The 16,268-nt window shown below is 50.3% G+C and overlaps 1 pseudogene; it reads right to left on the bottom strand.

Annotated features, from left to right (window-relative positions):
• Positions 1-6,775: 6,775 nt before the first annotated feature.
• Positions 6,776-14,089, bottom strand: LOC124961930 (phosphate carrier protein, mitochondrial-like; annotated as a pseudogene).
• Between the last annotated feature and the right edge of the window lie 2,179 nt (positions 14,090-16,268).

Here is a 16,268-nt window from a genome sequence, read left to right as displayed (position 1 = left end):
AAAAAACAAACAAACACTTCTTGGAAGACACAGTTTCTCAGGTTAGTCCTTGCCCAGAGGACGGTGGGCACTATCTTCAACCAATGTCTTTTTTTGGGCTGATGCTAAAAAAAAGAGATTATATTAAATCATTTGTCAAAAATGACATTCTGTAAAAGAGCGAGGTGGCGTGGTCTTTGCTCTCCAACATTTTGATTAGTACGGAAACAGCATCAGGAAACCACATGCCCGGGAAGCTGCGGTGACCTTGGCAGGCACGAGTGCCCACAGGGAGCCCTGAGCAAGTTCATGGTCACCACACCACGCAGGGTCACCATGTGGCCCTGCTGTTGAAGGCGGGCCGGTAGGTTCCATGAGAGTGACATTCCAGTGTGAAAGGTCGAGTGTGAAACTACATGGAGTTTGGGGAGAGTCCACTGCAGTTAGAGCTCCTGAATTGCCACATCCAGGGTCCTAGGCTCTGGCCACCCTAGACTGCCCCTCTGGTGAATTCTGCATTCCCCAAACACAGGAGGCCTCCTCAGCTCTGAGGCAGCCCTCCCAGGATGCGGGGACCCCTCTGCCATCCTGAGGATTTCGTCCTGGCCTTTCAAGACAGCCAGGCCAGGGCAAGGCCAGGCCGGTTGAGAGGTCTTGGGGAGTCTCCAGGGAACACAGGCCTATAATCAAGGTGGTTACTGTGAGAAGCAGAAAATGACTTGTGGTACCACCCAGTAAACCTCAAGGTTGCTGGAGATCATCAGTCATACGGAGGTGGGGCACGCCGAGCCACCTTTAGAACCGTGGTGCCTCCAACAGGCCACGAGGAGCCCAGGAGCTCCACCCTGACACTCCCAGATAGATGCTTTTTAAGTCTGGGTTTGGTGGTGAAGCTGCAAACACGAGCAGAGTCTCACGGGATATCGGAATGAGAAAAGTAGTTCAAGTAAACATCTGTCTTCAATCTTTTTAGCATGACAGGCCTCTTTGAATGCAGGATGAACACCGCAGGTTCTGCCTCTGGAAAATAAAATCCCACACAGAAAAGCTCACACGTAATTGGAAGGGGTTGAAGAACCCCTGCCAGCCATGGGTCCGCTGGGGCTGATGGGCTCCTGAGCCAGGGCTCTCTGGACCAGGAGGTCTTATAAGATGCAGCTCAACGCACTGGGCTGAGCAGAGCCTCCGAGGACAGAGCTTCTGCCAAGCCTCCCAGGATGAGCAGCTCATAGGCCTGCACCTAGGCAGCTGCTCCTGGGCTCAAAGGTTGGCAGCAGAGGGTGGTGGCCGTGGGCAGGGTGTGGGAGGCGCCTTCTACCCTATTCCCTTTAGTAGAAATCTCAGACTCCAGGATACCACGGGAAGAGAGAACAGGTGAGCTCCTTGTGCTGACCCACAGAGCTCCGCCAGGGGCCCTCCTGACACACCTGCTGTGAGTAGAAAGGCACTGGGTACCCCGACCCACCTACCCCTGCTCAGCCTTGTGCCTACATGGGCACAAACATCCAACACAGGCCCCGTCTATAAGAAGTGTTGAACACGTTGTGTACACACACCAGTGGGCACCTGCACACACGGGCGAATGTGGACACAAAGCACAGGTCCCACTTCCTGTGACCAGAGAGCGTCGCTGTCCCGGGTGATCACAGGCCGACCCTGGCTGCGACCCCTGTGGCTGTCCACATTGAAAGGGCGTTGTACACCACACGTGGCCAGCCTGGGGAAAGACCAAGGTCTAAGATTCAAAGCAGGGCGCCCAAGGAACCAGGAGGTTGCTGTCCCACCCCCACAGAGCTGAAAGCTGAACGTGGGGCTGCAGTCAGTGGGGACCGACCCCGTGTTCACGGAGGAGCTGCGCCACAGTATGAGGAGGATGCTCTCGGCAGGCACGGGCTCAAGTTCTCTTGCTCCCAGGAGGCCCTCCCTCATTCAGAGGACGTTTGCCAGCAGGGATGTGCTTGCCAGAACCCTGTGGCACAGTGGCAGGGACCCAGGGGACGTTGCTGGCAAAGCTCGCAGTGAGGCTAGAGGCCAGTGGCTTCCTGCGACGGTCTCATACTGGGCTTCCATCAGGGCAGTCTTGAACACCAGGGAAGTCAAGAAACAGAGCGCCACTCCAAGGGAAGCAGGGCCTTGCGGAGGAAGGAGGTCTTTTGGAGAGACTAGGTCCTGCCTGTGACGAGGGGCATCTGGAGCCCCCAGCCCGTGTTATCAGATGGAGGGACAGAAGGGGCCAGGGAACCCTGAGCTGGCACCAGCCGGGAAGGTCAGGGGAAAGCCACCAAGGGCCAGGCCGAAAGCCCTTTGGGGCGGTATCCATGCCTCGGGTTTGACCTTGGGCAGCTAAGCCATTGCAGCTTCCGTTCTGATGGCATTCCGGGCAAAGCTGAGCACCTCCTCTTCTGCATCTCCAAGGAAAGAGCATTTTACAAAGGCTCAGTGGTTTGCGGATTTTGTGGAATGTTTGGTTTTTCTGTTCTTCAAAGGCTTACAGAACAAAAGCCACATCACCTGGATTTTCATGACCAGCCTGGATATGCTATTTCCCACGCAGGCCAAAAACCCAGCACGGGATGAATTTTATTGAACTTCAAGACAGCTAGTTAATTAAAAAAAAAAAAAAAAACAAAAAACAGTTCACATTGCCCTTTGTAAATGAGAAAATGGAAACTCAGTCCCTAGGGGGAGTGGGATTATGCTTTTTGATGTCCTTAGGACATGGGAAGTCCGGTTGGGGTGGGTCGGTGGTTCAGGTGAGCAGCTAGCCCAGGGTTTGAGCTCATGGAGAAGAGTGGGGCGGGAAGATTTCAGCTGTGTTCTTAATGCAGTGAATACAGCACCCCTTCTCACACCAAGCCCTGCAGGGTAAGCACAGACCAGCACAGCCCTACTTCCTCTTGGTCTGGGAAGCCAGGAAGACATTCCTTGAGAATCCACCCAGGGCTTTGGAGACCGGAAGAGAAGCAGGCTGCAATAAGGGTGAGCAGTGGCCACCGCAGGCAAGGCTGGGGGTGTCGAAAGGGTGGAAAACAGGTTTCCTGCACAAAAACCAGCACCGTTCTGTTTCACGGCTCCCCCGAGACCCTTCCTGGAACACAAGCCGTGTCTGCGCCTGGAAGCAGGCAGCAGCTCCGAGCTGCAGGGTCTGGGGAGGAGGGGAGAGGGAGGTGGCCCCACCAACACGCGTGCTGTGTCCTGCAGAGTGGCCCAGGAGCAACCATAAAACGCACACCTGCAAGGTACAAGTGGTGCAGCCCATGTCCCCTCTGTCCCCAGACCACCATCTCCCTGGGAGGCAGGTCTCTGTGAGGTGCTCCAGGGCCACTCTCCGAGCTGCCCACCTAGCCTAGGAGCCCCGCCCACTGAGGACTGGGGGCGCACCTCGGGGGCTGGAGACGTTCCAGGGGAGCCCTCTGAAGCCTGCGGTGTGAGGAAGAGCTCTCAGGTTACCTGCCATTCTGAGATCACGCTTCTCCCTGCAAGTCTGAGGCCGGGAGACTGTCCGCGATCATGTTTCAGCAGCCGATGCGCAAGAAGAGCCTGCACAGTTTTTATAGAGTCCTGCGTTCTGGGAGAGGGAGAGGAGATGGAGAGTTTGAAAGAATTCTTCAGTGTTCTCATTAGATCTTCCCAAGGCAAGCCCAAGGTTGAACTCGAGCTGGTCGCTTCGTGCACACATTCAGTCCAGCAGCTTGGAGTGTGTACCCCATGCCAGACATGGCACCAGGGCAGGAGCCCTTGAGGGGCCACAGGCATCCTGCGGAAGTAGCCGACCCACACCTGGACAGGGCTCTTCTCTCCCAGAACCTTGGCTTTCTAAAGCACTGCTATTTAGGTTTCATGGAACCTAAAGCTCAAGACTGCAGGAAGGCAGGGGCCAGTTTGTCCTTTGTCCTGTCTTCCAGCACCAGTTGCCTGAGAGCCGTCCTAAGCCTGGCTCAGAGCACATTTGTCCCACCACTCAGATAATCCGCGTCCAAGCCTGGGTGACCAGGGAGTGCCTGTGGCAGGATCTTGCAGGCACCAGGGCCCTTGTGAACATGTGGCTGGCCTTTGCACGTTGCCACCTGGGCTGCCTATAGTGCTTACCCCACCCCACCGGCCAGGTCCTCATGCAGTTCCCGGATGTCCTGCTAGCGTCTCACAAGAACTTCTGCCTCAGTCCTCGGTTGTGAGTCAGCTGTGAACAGGACAAGGGGTGGGAGAAGGGGAGGAGGGCCGCTGTTCCTCCAGGGACCATCCGAGGGCTCTGGTTTCTTAAGAGAGTTTCAGCAAACACACTCTCCTGCTTTCAGCATTTTCTTAAAAGCTGCTTTTGCAGATTGGCATGTTGTCTTATGAGCTCATTTTTTGCCAATGACACAAGACAAGGGATTAGAAAACCACCATTTCTTTTTTTTTAATTATTTTTTATTTGTTCTAATTAGCTATACATGACAGTAAAATGCACTTACGCATTTTGATAAATCATACAGAAATGGAGTATGATTTCTCATTTTTCTGGTTGTATGTATTGAATTGAAACATAAAAGGAGAGAAAATGAGAACGTCAGATTCACTCCCTTTCCCTCACTAGGTTTTTTTAGTTCAGAAGACATTTTGAAGCCATTATGGGGTCTGTATACTTTTCAAGAAATGAGACACATGTTCTCTGATCTCCATTATTTTTATTTACTTTGTTAAATATTTTGAAATATGATAGAGTACTGCCAGGTCAATTTAGAAAGTAGGATGGTAAAAAATCCAAAATCTCAGCCCGCATGGTCTGTACTTCCCACTTTGGTATAACTTAGCCTTCCGATCTTTGTGTCCTTGTGTATGTCATCCAGTGACCCCAGAGGTTCCATTTGACTTTGTAACCCCGAGACCCCCAGCTGCACAGGAAACCAAGGAAGGTGGCAAACAGTTCCATCACAAAAAACTCCTGAGTTCTTATTAAGAAAGAGAGAAGAGAGACTTAAGTGTTATGGGACACAACTTAAGAACAGACCAATCACCACTGAGAAGTCCAAATTTGAGAGCCTTTATTAAGCTGACTGGCTGACTGTCTCACACAATGCCCCCAAAAAATGGCTATTGGGAGAACAGCCCCGACCATAGGGTTGTAGGGGTTCTTATACCAAAAATCACATCAATCATAAGTGTCTGTTGCTATAATTCGAAATTGCAAACTAACATCATGAAATCGTCAGCAGAGGGGGAAGTGGATCAAAAGGACCCTTACCTAGGTACAAACTAAAGAATGGTTACTAACATTCGCACAATTACCGTTTACATGATACATTGGTTAAGAGCAATAGAGATCAAAAGAGAGTAATTTTTCATTACATAAGGATTGTCAATACAATACAAAATGTATTGCTAAACATGTCACGCTAAGTAACTGAGGATGGGTACAGAGGTAGGATGTTCCTACGGGAGAAGCTTACTTCCTACATAACATGGAGTCTCAGAGCAAAATGCAGTCTGTTTAGTTATTTCCTTTATAGTCTGGCCTATAACATTCTCATGGAACCAGATCTGTCAGCCCATCACATTAAGGACACAACATTCTCTGCCAGTGGATCTTAATTGGAACTAAAGTTCCATGTGATATAAAATTGGAAGAAGTCATTCTGTGAGATCAAGTTCTCTAATCCCAGCATCACGTCTCCTCGTGCTCCACGTTACAGAATGAGTGTGTCCATTTAAAGTCCATGTGTTGGAACCCCACCACTAATGCGCTGGCACTTACTTGGAGGCCAGGCCTCTGGGGTGCTCAGAGCCATGAGGGCACGAGGGTGGGGTCCTCACGAAAGTCCCTTGTTCTGTTCCGAGCATCTTGAAGGCCGCGGTCTGCAGCAAGGAGGAAGGCCCTCCCCAGAATTCCAGCAGCCCACACCGGGGCCTCAGGCTTCCAGCCTCCACGACTGCGAGGAAGAGATGTCAGTTGCTTAAGCCACTAAGCACATGGTAGGCTTAGATCCCCAACAGACAGGACAGTCAGGACCTATTTCTTGTCCCAAATGTGACTTTATTTTTTTTTATTTTTATTTTTTTTTTTGCGGTGCTGGGGATTGAACCCAGGGCCTTGTGCTTACGAAGCAAGCACTCTACCAACTAAGCTATATCCCCAGTCCCCAAATGTGACTTTATAATTACCTATATTTGGGACCTCTATCTTCATATTAAAATCACTCCTAGCTCTTAGTAGTTTTCTATAATTGTGGTAAAAATATTTTTCCATTTTATGTCAGGTTTTTATTGTTACTATAAAGAAGAACTGTTGAATTTTGTATTTTTATCTTGAATCCAGTAATTTTGCTTCCCACTAATGTAGCTTTTAAAATAGAAATCCTTGAGTTTGGGTGGTATGAAATTATATTGAAAGTAAAAACATATATTAGTATCGCTTTCAATATTTTTATGATTTTTTTCATGAACAGATGTGTCTATTTCAGGAGTTAAGTTTGAAACTCTTGCCTGAAGCAGGGTACGACAGCGATCATGTATCGGGAGTAGGCAATTTCCTACACGGTCAAATACAAGACAGTTCTTTTGCACATTCCTCAGCACTGATCAACGGGCAGATCCAGTCCACGCTTGCTCTGATCTACCCACTGGGTTAACCCAGCTGCCTCTTCAGAGACCCTGGCCTCTCAGGTGGAGGACGGCGAGGAAGCTGGGGTGCACCTTCCCAGGGTCATGGGTGCACCGCTGAGGTGCGGTGAGACCGGTCCTGGTGATACAGCAGAGTGCCCTCCACATGCGGTTGAGTCCCATCTCTGCAGGACCCGAGCAGCACTGCCTCCTCACCTCACTCTCCGCTCAACTGTGTCGCCTGCCACAAGCGTCGCCGCCAGCTGCTCTGCTTTTGTGCGTGCATTTTGGGAGCTGCATCCCTCCGAGTGTTGCCATAACCTGGTTGGGTTTGAATTTGAACTTCGGCAGCTTCCACAGGGGCCAGGGCAACGTCAGCAAAGAATTCAGTGCCTGCAGAGGTAGCCCAGCACCAAGAGGTGCCCCAGGGATAGGCGTCCTCCTGCCCCAGCAGGCTGCCTTCCAAGACTCAAAGGCTTTGTAAAGCCAAACTTGCAGAGCCCTCGCACAGAGGAGCCAGAGAAGGCTGGAGCCCATCCTTAAGCCAGACCGCGGACCCCATCCTCCTCTGGTGTAACGGAAGCCATGCAGTATGCCTTTGTACTTTTGGGGGTCTACCTGCGCCCGGCACGTCACTGAATGCAGGGGAACAGCCGTGCACATAAGCCCGCAGCTTAAGGCCCCACCAGAGCCATGCAGTGCATAGAAACTCACGGAGCCACATTTACAACTGTACGCTTCCACAGCGGCAGCTGCCAGGTTGTCAGGAGGTTGGGGTGGACCCAAGGGCCCAGTGAAGCTGCCGTTGGGTCCCGAGAGGCCAGCATGCACCAGCTGCAGGTGTGGCAGGTTGAAGGGGTTTGTGCGTGCCAGGTGCCCCAGGGACGAGTCTGTCTTAAGGCACGTAACACCCAACCACTCCCGCAGAAAGGCTCCAGCTCACAGAGGCCAGAGGTCCTCTTTGCCGATGGTTTTATGAATTATTTTACTGCGCTCTATTGCTGAATTTTCCAGAACATAAAACATTATATTGGATTATAGTGCATACAGCAGAAATTCCATGGTATTCATGGTGTAAACTGGAAGAATTTTGTATTTCACCATTTAAAATGTTCTCTGTGTGTGACAAGAAGATTTTACAAGGCATCATCAAATGGCTATAACTTATTGATTTATTCATAGTTTCTACGAAGAACGACTATTAGATCTTCCAGATGCTTCATAAGGATCTATTGATAGGACCATATTTTTATGTTTTAAATTATGTGGGTAGATTTTATGGTATCAAACCATCCTTGTAGTTCTTGAGCAGATCCAGGCTGGGCTATAGTGTATTAATCTTTGAAAACAGTATTGAATTATATTTGCCATATTTTTACTTATGAATTTTTTATCTGTAATCATACAAAATATTGCTTGAGATTTTTTAAATATTGTCTATTTGTAAAATAAGTACCTTGGCCAGAACTTGGTGTTAAAATTATCCTAGCTTCATAACTCTGGCCCAGTAGAGGGCTTTTCTTTTTCTCATGTGATTGGACTTGACGGTTTAAAGAGCAGCAAGCCCCCTGGACCTTTAGGGCTGGGCAAAACTGGGTGCTGGAATCCTCTGGACGTGGACTCCTAGAACAACCACCCCTCAAAGGCCTCCCCAGGCCTCTGCAGGGCTCAGCCTCTGCACGCTCTGCTTCATCTGGAACTCACATTTTGTTAGTAGTCAAACATTTCCTCTAGGTTCTCAAATTTGTTATTGAAAGGTTATATACCTCTTAATATAGGTAGTGTACTTTATTTACTTATGTGTGATGCCGTATATTTTTTATTAACGTCATCATATGTTACCTAGTACACATTGTAGGTAGATGTTGTATATATTTCTAGGATTGTGTATCAGACATATGCTTTGTCTCCTTCCCTGTTTCTAATCATGCATTTTTGCTTTTTTTCCCTTTCAACCTCTATTTTAAAATTTTGTCATCATCAAATTTATAAGGGGTTTGTCTAGTGTGCTGGTATTTTCACAAACTAGCTCTTGGGTTCATTTATCCATTCTTTTATTTTTGTCATTGTTCCAAAATTATTATGTTCATTTTTATCTTCACTAATTCCTTCTTCCTGTTTTCTTTTGGTTTATTTTAATTGTTTCCTTAATTTTCTATGATGTAAAATTTCATTATTTTTAATCTCTCTTTTTTAATACCAGCTTTTAAGTTTCTTCATATTACTCTAGGTATAATTTATGCCACGTTTTAGTTTTGATTGCCTGCTTATTCCAAAGTTTCTCTGGGGGTATATCTCTTAATTTTTAAGTATGAATTTTGTAACATTTCTTATGTGCTAGGTAGTAATAAGAAATCCTTTCTTTGTTCCATCAATTTAGAAAATAATTTTTATTGTCTATTTGACAGATTATGGATTCATAGACTTCATTACGGTTTTAATTTTTATCTGTTACTTGTAACTGCCTTAGAGAGGGATATGCTAAAATCTCCCCAGAATATCACATTTTAATACAATTCTTCCATTCCTAATGGGTTTTGCTTCATATCTTTAATGGCTCTCTTTTGTGCGTAGGAAGATCTATGAGCTTTTTCTTCGCCTGGCTTGTCTGAGGAGACACCGGGGTGTGACTGAATGTGGAGGAATGTCTCTGGGAGGTCAATGGGAGGGAACTGGGACCAGCTGGGAGGTGCCAGACGTAGTGCAGGTCTGACCTGAGTACAGGGGGAGGCAGGGAAGGCGGAGACCAGCGTCCTGAACTGTGCAAGGCCTCATAAGAGTCCAAGAAGGTGGTCAGGAGGCCCAGGGCCGAGGCTGACTCACCTGGCCTCTGTGCCCTCCAGGAAGGCTGGCTGTACCACGCTGCCCCCCTCTCTGCTGGGAGGCACCACTGAGGCGGGGTGCTGGGGGCTGCCGCTGCGTGCTGGTCAGACGTGCTCCCTGTGGTTGACGTCAGGTGTGTGTGCCCCAGTGACACTGCCTTTCCCGTACCTTCTTCTAAAAGAAGCGCTTTCCACTGTCATTAGCCCAGGGTTTTAGCATTTTCCAAACCTATTAGCTCTTGGGATCTTTCCTCCTACAGAACACGGGCAGCACATTCTAAGAAATGCCCTCCTCGGTGCTCATCCTGGACAGTGGCCCTGTCACGTCTGAAATAGTCCACCAAGGATAGCTACGAAGACGGAGACCACACGTACGTATGTCAGGTTTGCCGCTGATGCGGAACAAAGCGGGAAGTAAATCCTGCAGACTCCGGTAAGTCCTTCTAGCCATGCACCAGTTCAGGTCTGAAGGCTTTCTGAAAGGTCATTTGCTCATAAGCCCAAAGTAGGGGAGACTGTTTTAAGTTTGCAAGGCCCAGGTGCGTTCCCAGAAAAATAGGCATGGGTGGTGACCTGGAAGCGTTAAAGCTGGGCGTGCTTGTTCTTAGCGGGTGTTTGTTCTGAGGTTTTTGAGGTGGTTAACCTCCAGGCCAACTCCTGAGGATCTTTGAAGGCATTTTTGGTTGCTCCTTGGATACTGTGAAACCCTGCATACATTTCTCTCTTCTCATTTTGATTTTGTGCAGATTCAAATGGCCATGACTCCGCGTGGTCACCCATGGCTGTGACAAGTTTCCTCAGCAGCAGAATCACCTTGCTTTGTCCTCTGACTCTTGGCTGTAGGCCTTTCTGTGTATGTTTTGAGTCTGGAGTGTCCCCAAGCTCAGGTATTGAAGTCTAGGTCCCTGGTGCAGCAAGTCCCAGAGATGGAGTTTGGGAAGGGATGGGTCACCAGGGCTCAGACTCATCAGGGATTGATCCTTTCCATGGATTAGTGGTAGGAATGCTGCTGGGAGTTGGTGGAAGCTGTTAATGGCGGGGTGTGGTTGGAGGAAGTAGGTCACTGGGGGACTACATCTTGTCCCCGTCCCTTTCTGCTGCCTCTCCCTTTCTGCTTCCCAGTGGCCCTGAGCTGAGCGATCTGCTCCATCCTGCCCTTCTGCCATGATGTTCTGCCTCACCACGGGAGCAAAGAAGCTAGCCAGCCACGGACCAAACCTCTGAAACCATGAGCCAGAAGTCTTTCCTCTTTCATGTTGTTTTCACAGCAGAAAAAAAACTAACACACCTACCAACCCTAAAGTCCACCTGGAAGGCTGATCCCACAGGGGCCTACAGTTGGTCTGCCCACCAGGAGCCTCTCCTGGTCTTCCTGTCCCTGTCAACTGCTCAGGCGGGACCTCTGCACTGTGATTCTCTTCTGTCCTTGAGGTCTGTCCCTCCTGCAGAGTGACTCATCTCATCTCATACACAGCATCTGCCACTTCCCCACCACATTCAATTTTTAACAGAAGCCTACTCTGATTTCCTTGTAATTTTGAGTTTCTAGGTATGAATACTTTCTATATTTTCTTATTGGCCCTTTTCAAATATGGTGGGTTTAACAATGTTCTTAAAATGTGTCAGCAGTAAACACGGACTGATAAACCGGGTGACAGCTGAGTCTAAAATGAGTCTATAGACCTCTGATGTCATCAGCTGGTGGCAGTGGGGCCTGACACAATTTGCTCTGCAGGAAAGCTTTGTTTATTTCCACTGAAGTTTACTGGTCGACACTCGTGAAGAGACATGATTCTGTATTAAGCTGGGAGCTGAAGGGACACTCAGCAATGCCACCTCTGGCTTCCTGGCCCTCCGGGAGACGGTCCTTCAATACACATAGGGAAAGTAAGCTGTGGCTTCATTCAGAAGCCAGTTCACCCGGAGCCTCTGTTCAGCAGGTTCTCCTCTTCAGTGACCTAAATTTCATTTTAACTGACCCAGGAGGCCTTGGGCTTCACTGAAAGGGGCCATCCTCCACCACCCCAGCGTCGAGGCCTCCCACTCCTGGGTGTGTGTAGCAAGCCCAGTCCAGTCAGGTGGAGGTGCCTGCTTGAGGTCCCAGGGCACCTCTTATGAAAAGGCTGGACTCGCGTCAGCTGGTGATGAGCTGGGGTGGGCTTGTCCAGGAATTGGCCAGTGGCTGTGGGTTCCTTCTGCAGCTCCTGCAGGGACTCCTGGGCTTCGGGTTCTTTTACCACTGCTGGGACATCAGCAGGCCCAGGCCTACCTCAGTGCTGGACAAACATGGTCTCAGGCAGGGGAAGGGAGCGCACCCCCTGCCTAGCAGCCGCCCGGGGGCTCAGCTCCTCCTCCCCCGTCTCCTGCACAAAGACAATGTGAAGCCAAATCAAAAGCCCTGGCATGAGGAAAGGACCGAGTCAGCAGAGTGAAAACCCACGGATGGGAGGACATGCTGTGAACCAGTCTGTCCCGCGGGGTCGACACCCAGGTTACGCAACCATAACTCAACGACGGGGGAGCCAACAACCCAAGGGAGAAACGGACCTGCAAGTCAACCAACACCTTCCATGGAGAACCGGCCATACTTCAGGCACATCCCAGGAACGGGAAGCCAGATGAGCCCCGCACCTGCTAAGGACACTGGGGTCAAGCGTGGGAAGCCAGCAGCCCTCCAGAGGTCATGTTGAAATGGAGGTGACGAGGTTTCTTGGGAGTGAGTCAGATCTCACCGGGCTGGGTTGGTTCCTGCAAGAGCAGGTGCCGTCCAGGAGCTGGGCACCTCTCTGGGTCTTTCTCACACACGCTTCTTTTCTGCACCCTCCCACCTGCCCTTCCACCAGGAGACCCTTGCCAGAAGCCAAGCAGATGCTGGCACTTGCAGAACAATGAGCTAAACAAACATCTTTTCTTTATAAAGAATTCAGATCCCAGTATTTTGTTATAGCAACACAAAACCAAGACAAAAGGGATCCTAAAAACTTACAAAAACAAAGTATCAAAGTCAGGCCATAAATAAGTTATTGAGAATCAGGACAGCATGGATTTCTCAAAGAGAACCCAGAGAAGTTGGGGACAGTTGAGTAATGACGTTTTCTAAATTCTAACAGAAAGACTTTTGAACTTCTGATTCCATACCCAGCCAATCCATCAAGTGTTAGAATAAGGTAGAAATATTTTCTGACATCCAAGCTCACAAAAATGTCATCCTTATTTGTTCGTTATTGCTTTAAAAGATAAAATTTTAGTTTTGCAAATATGAGGGAATAAACCAAATAAGGGGAACACTTTTGGTTGCGGACTCAGGGGGTGAGGACAGATGCACAGGCTGGCAGGTGAGGAGAGCCCCCACGGACCAGCCTAGTGTCCAATCTGAAGAGCAAGGAGGGGTGCCCAGAGCAGAGAGCTCGGGAGCGACGCTGTCCAGTGCGAACAGCAGTCACAACAGCCCAGCAAGCAGGAGGAAGAGGAAGGTGTTATCTGACGGCTTGGGTGCCTTGAGAGGAAATTTAGACTTCTGTGGGAAATTATGGGAATAGCCTAGTGTGATACAGAAAAGCAAGCCAAAAACAAGACAATAATTAGCTCAGTTAATTTCTTTAATTACAGGAAGAGAAGGAAAGAAAAGAAACAGTAATATTGCTTTAAATGATTTAAATAATTACATAATCAGAGTAATATATGTCCTCGATATTGAATTAAAATGACAATATAATCTCATACAGGGACAGTGAGCTCTGTGTGTGTATGTGTGTGCATGTGTGTGTGTGTGTGGTTTGTGGTGTTTGCGTGTGGTGTGTGCATGTGTGTGTGTTCATATGTGTGAATGTTTGTGGTGTGCGCATGTGTGTGTGGTGTGTGTAGTGTGTGATGTGTGCATGTGTGTGGTGTGTGTAGTGTGTGATGTGTGCATGTGTGTGGTGTGTGTAGCATGTGTGTGTGCATATGTGTGAATGTTTGCGGTGTGTGCATGTGTGTGTGGTGTGTGTAGTGTGTGATGTGTGCATGTGTGTGATGTGTGTAGTGTGTGATGTGTGCATATGTGTGGTATATGTGTGTGTGTGTGGTGTGTATGTGTGTGTATGTGTGTGTAGTGTGTGATGTGTGCATGTGTGTATGTGTGTGTGGTGTGTATGTGTGGTGTGTGCGTGTGTGTGTGTCTGGGAATGGAGAAGAGCCAAATCCAATCTTTTTTGACAGAAAGTTAATAGGCAATGAATACATTTTTGAAAAATAAAAAAGCTGATTTTAAAGAATATGCAATGGTCTGAAAGTGTATGGTGCCCTGAAATTCACCTGTAGAAATCCTTCTCCAGGGTGATGTAATCGGAGGAGGGACTGTGAGAGGTGGGAGGTCTCAAGAGAGGGGCCTCAAGAAGGGGACGTGCCTTGTGGCCAAGGCCCCAGAGAGCGCCCTCAGCCTCCCTGTGAGCGGAGGGCTCCAGGAAGCAGCCCACGACGCCCACGGTGGTGCCCTGACCCGAGCGCTGCCTCCTGAGCTTGTGCAGGTCTGGGGAGCAGCCCCAGCTGCGGTGTCTGCGGCTGCAGCCCAGGGGCCGGACGCTACCTCCTAGGAACAAGGTGGAAGGGAAGACGAGCGCGAGCAGGGCGCGCTGCCTGGAGGACTTCAGGGGGCGGGAGGAAGGCAGAACTCGGACTCCCTGCACGTCAGGCACCAACGGTCACGGAGCCCTTACGTCAGGTGACATCGCGGCACGGCTGGTGGCGAGTCACTCTTGTCAACCCAAAAGTCCACTTTGAGGGGGTCCAGCTTCTACATCCACCAGGCCTCGCAGAGGGAAGGGAGGCCTGAGCCAAGGGCTGGCGGGCTGGGGAGGAGCAGCACGCGGCCCGAGGCCTGCGCCAGCCCTGGCCACCGCCCGTGTCCCCGAACGTTCGCAGGGGAGACGCTGATTATTGCTATTCCACAAGGAGAGAAAGGCCCACATGTGAAGTCACAGAGCACAGGTCCTGGGCCTGGGTGGAGACTCGACGTGCTGGGCGGACTCTGCTCAGTAAGGACCAGCGGTGGACTTGAGGCTGCTGGCTGGGGCAGGGAGGCACCTGGGGGCTCTCGGGCAGTGGGCCCAGGACCCCAGTCCCCGGGGAAGAGGCCAGCGCAAGGACAGGAAGTCACAAGCCCCACGAGCAGGCGCCAGGGCCTGGGAGCAGGGTGTCGGCTGTGGCTCTGACCCGAGGCACAGGGTCTGGGCGAGGACGTGGGTGCCGTGAGGCGTGCTAGAGTCCCGGTCCCACAGGCCCCGGGAGGAAGGAAGCGGGAGCTGAAGATGCAGCCTGCCTCTTCAGAGCTGTGTGCACAGCGGAGGAAGAAGCGGAAGAAGCCAAGGCCCGAAGCCAGACGGGGAAGGGGCCTGGCACAGAGCAGGGCTGCGGGCACTGCGGTGCCCACGTCCAGAACAGGGCGGCACCTGCCTGATGCTCAGCAGTGAAGGGAGGGCGCCTGGGATTCCCTGCACGGCCTTCCAGGGTCACCAGGGCGACTCCAGCTGTGTGGCGAGGCTCCATCTCGAAATGTTCACACACTGGATTTTTGTTTAAAATGAATAGTTCAGAAGCTGGTGCTTCCCGTTGCCATGTCGCTTCTGCATTTTTGTTGCAATAGATATTTTACCTTGATTTCCATTAAGAGGTGAGTTGTATCAGAAAGTATCTTTCACTGCTCTTACATAAGTACAGTTTAAAGGTGGCTTTTAACACAGGACAGAAGACCATTAAAATAGTAAGATTTAAAGATGGAAAGAGAAGTTTTTGATAAGTAGTTAGTTAAGATGACAGATTTTTAAAAAAGTAGAGAACTACTCACCTACGAGGTGGGGAGGTGGAAGTGTGGAAAGGGCCCTGGGCTTGGGAAGACTTGGTGGCCCAGAGTGTCTCGGGTGGTAGCAGGACGTGGCGCTGGGAAAACAGGATTTGGTGAAGGTACCAGGACATTTTGAATGCAGGTACATGGTTAGAAAAAAGGCTTCTGACAATCAGGCCTTAGCTAAGGAGTTTGTTAAACAATACCAAAAGCAGAGGATATGGGGTCTTCGAGACAGAAACGGAGATACACTTAGAGATCCACATCTCCACTATACCCTCTTCTCTCTGACTTCTAAGAGAAACCCGGGAGCCATTGGCCCACAGTGGCTGCCAGTTCATCTGCAGGGAACAATTCAGGAGTGGATTAGGAAGCGAGGAGCATTTCTATTAGGACAAATGAAACTGCAGTGATCTAGATAAGGACGAAGGTGCGGGCTTCCTGCACTGAGTCAAGGGACGTCCACACCGTGCTGAGAGTAACTCAGGGAGAACACCCTGTGGGGTGGCTGTGACCCCCAGAGCCACCACTGTGTCACCTACTCACAGCCCTGAGAGCTGAGGAGTCTGCCCCATCCCACGGCACCAGGTGGAGCGCTGGGCTGGACACTAGATGCCATTCAGCCCCAGAGTCCCAGACATCTGATGCAGTTAAGCTGAGGTGCAGAGCACCCCATGAAGAGCTTACAGTGACCATCTCTGATGAACCAAGAAGACAGGAATCAAGTCCAGATTTCCCAACAGCCCTGGTGGGTATCCAGGGCTGGAGGCGTCAACATCTTCCCCACCCACCCTCCTGCCATCTGGGAGCCTCCCACCAGGCCACACAGCCAACCCATGCCCCCAGGGCAGCCGTCACCATGGCCGCGTGCTCAGTAGTCTTCCTGGAAGAGGTCCCGATGTCTCCCCATCCCCACCGTGAACTTAGCCAGGAAGCAGGGACATGCCTAGTGGGCCCTTCAACTCAGCCATCAGCAAGAGACCGCCACACGTGGGCCATCTGGAAAATCCATGCTCTTTCCCTGAGTCCCCTGCAATAACCTGCCAGGGTTAAGAGAGCCTGGAAAT

This window comes from Sciurus carolinensis, chromosome 12, assembly GCF_902686445.1.
Source record: "Sciurus carolinensis chromosome 12, mSciCar1.2, whole genome shotgun sequence".
Classification (NCBI taxonomy): domain Eukaryota; kingdom Metazoa; phylum Chordata; class Mammalia; order Rodentia; family Sciuridae; genus Sciurus; species Sciurus carolinensis.
The sequence above is the reverse complement of the archived record's forward strand: the minus strand, read 5'-3'. Positions and strand labels throughout refer to the sequence as shown.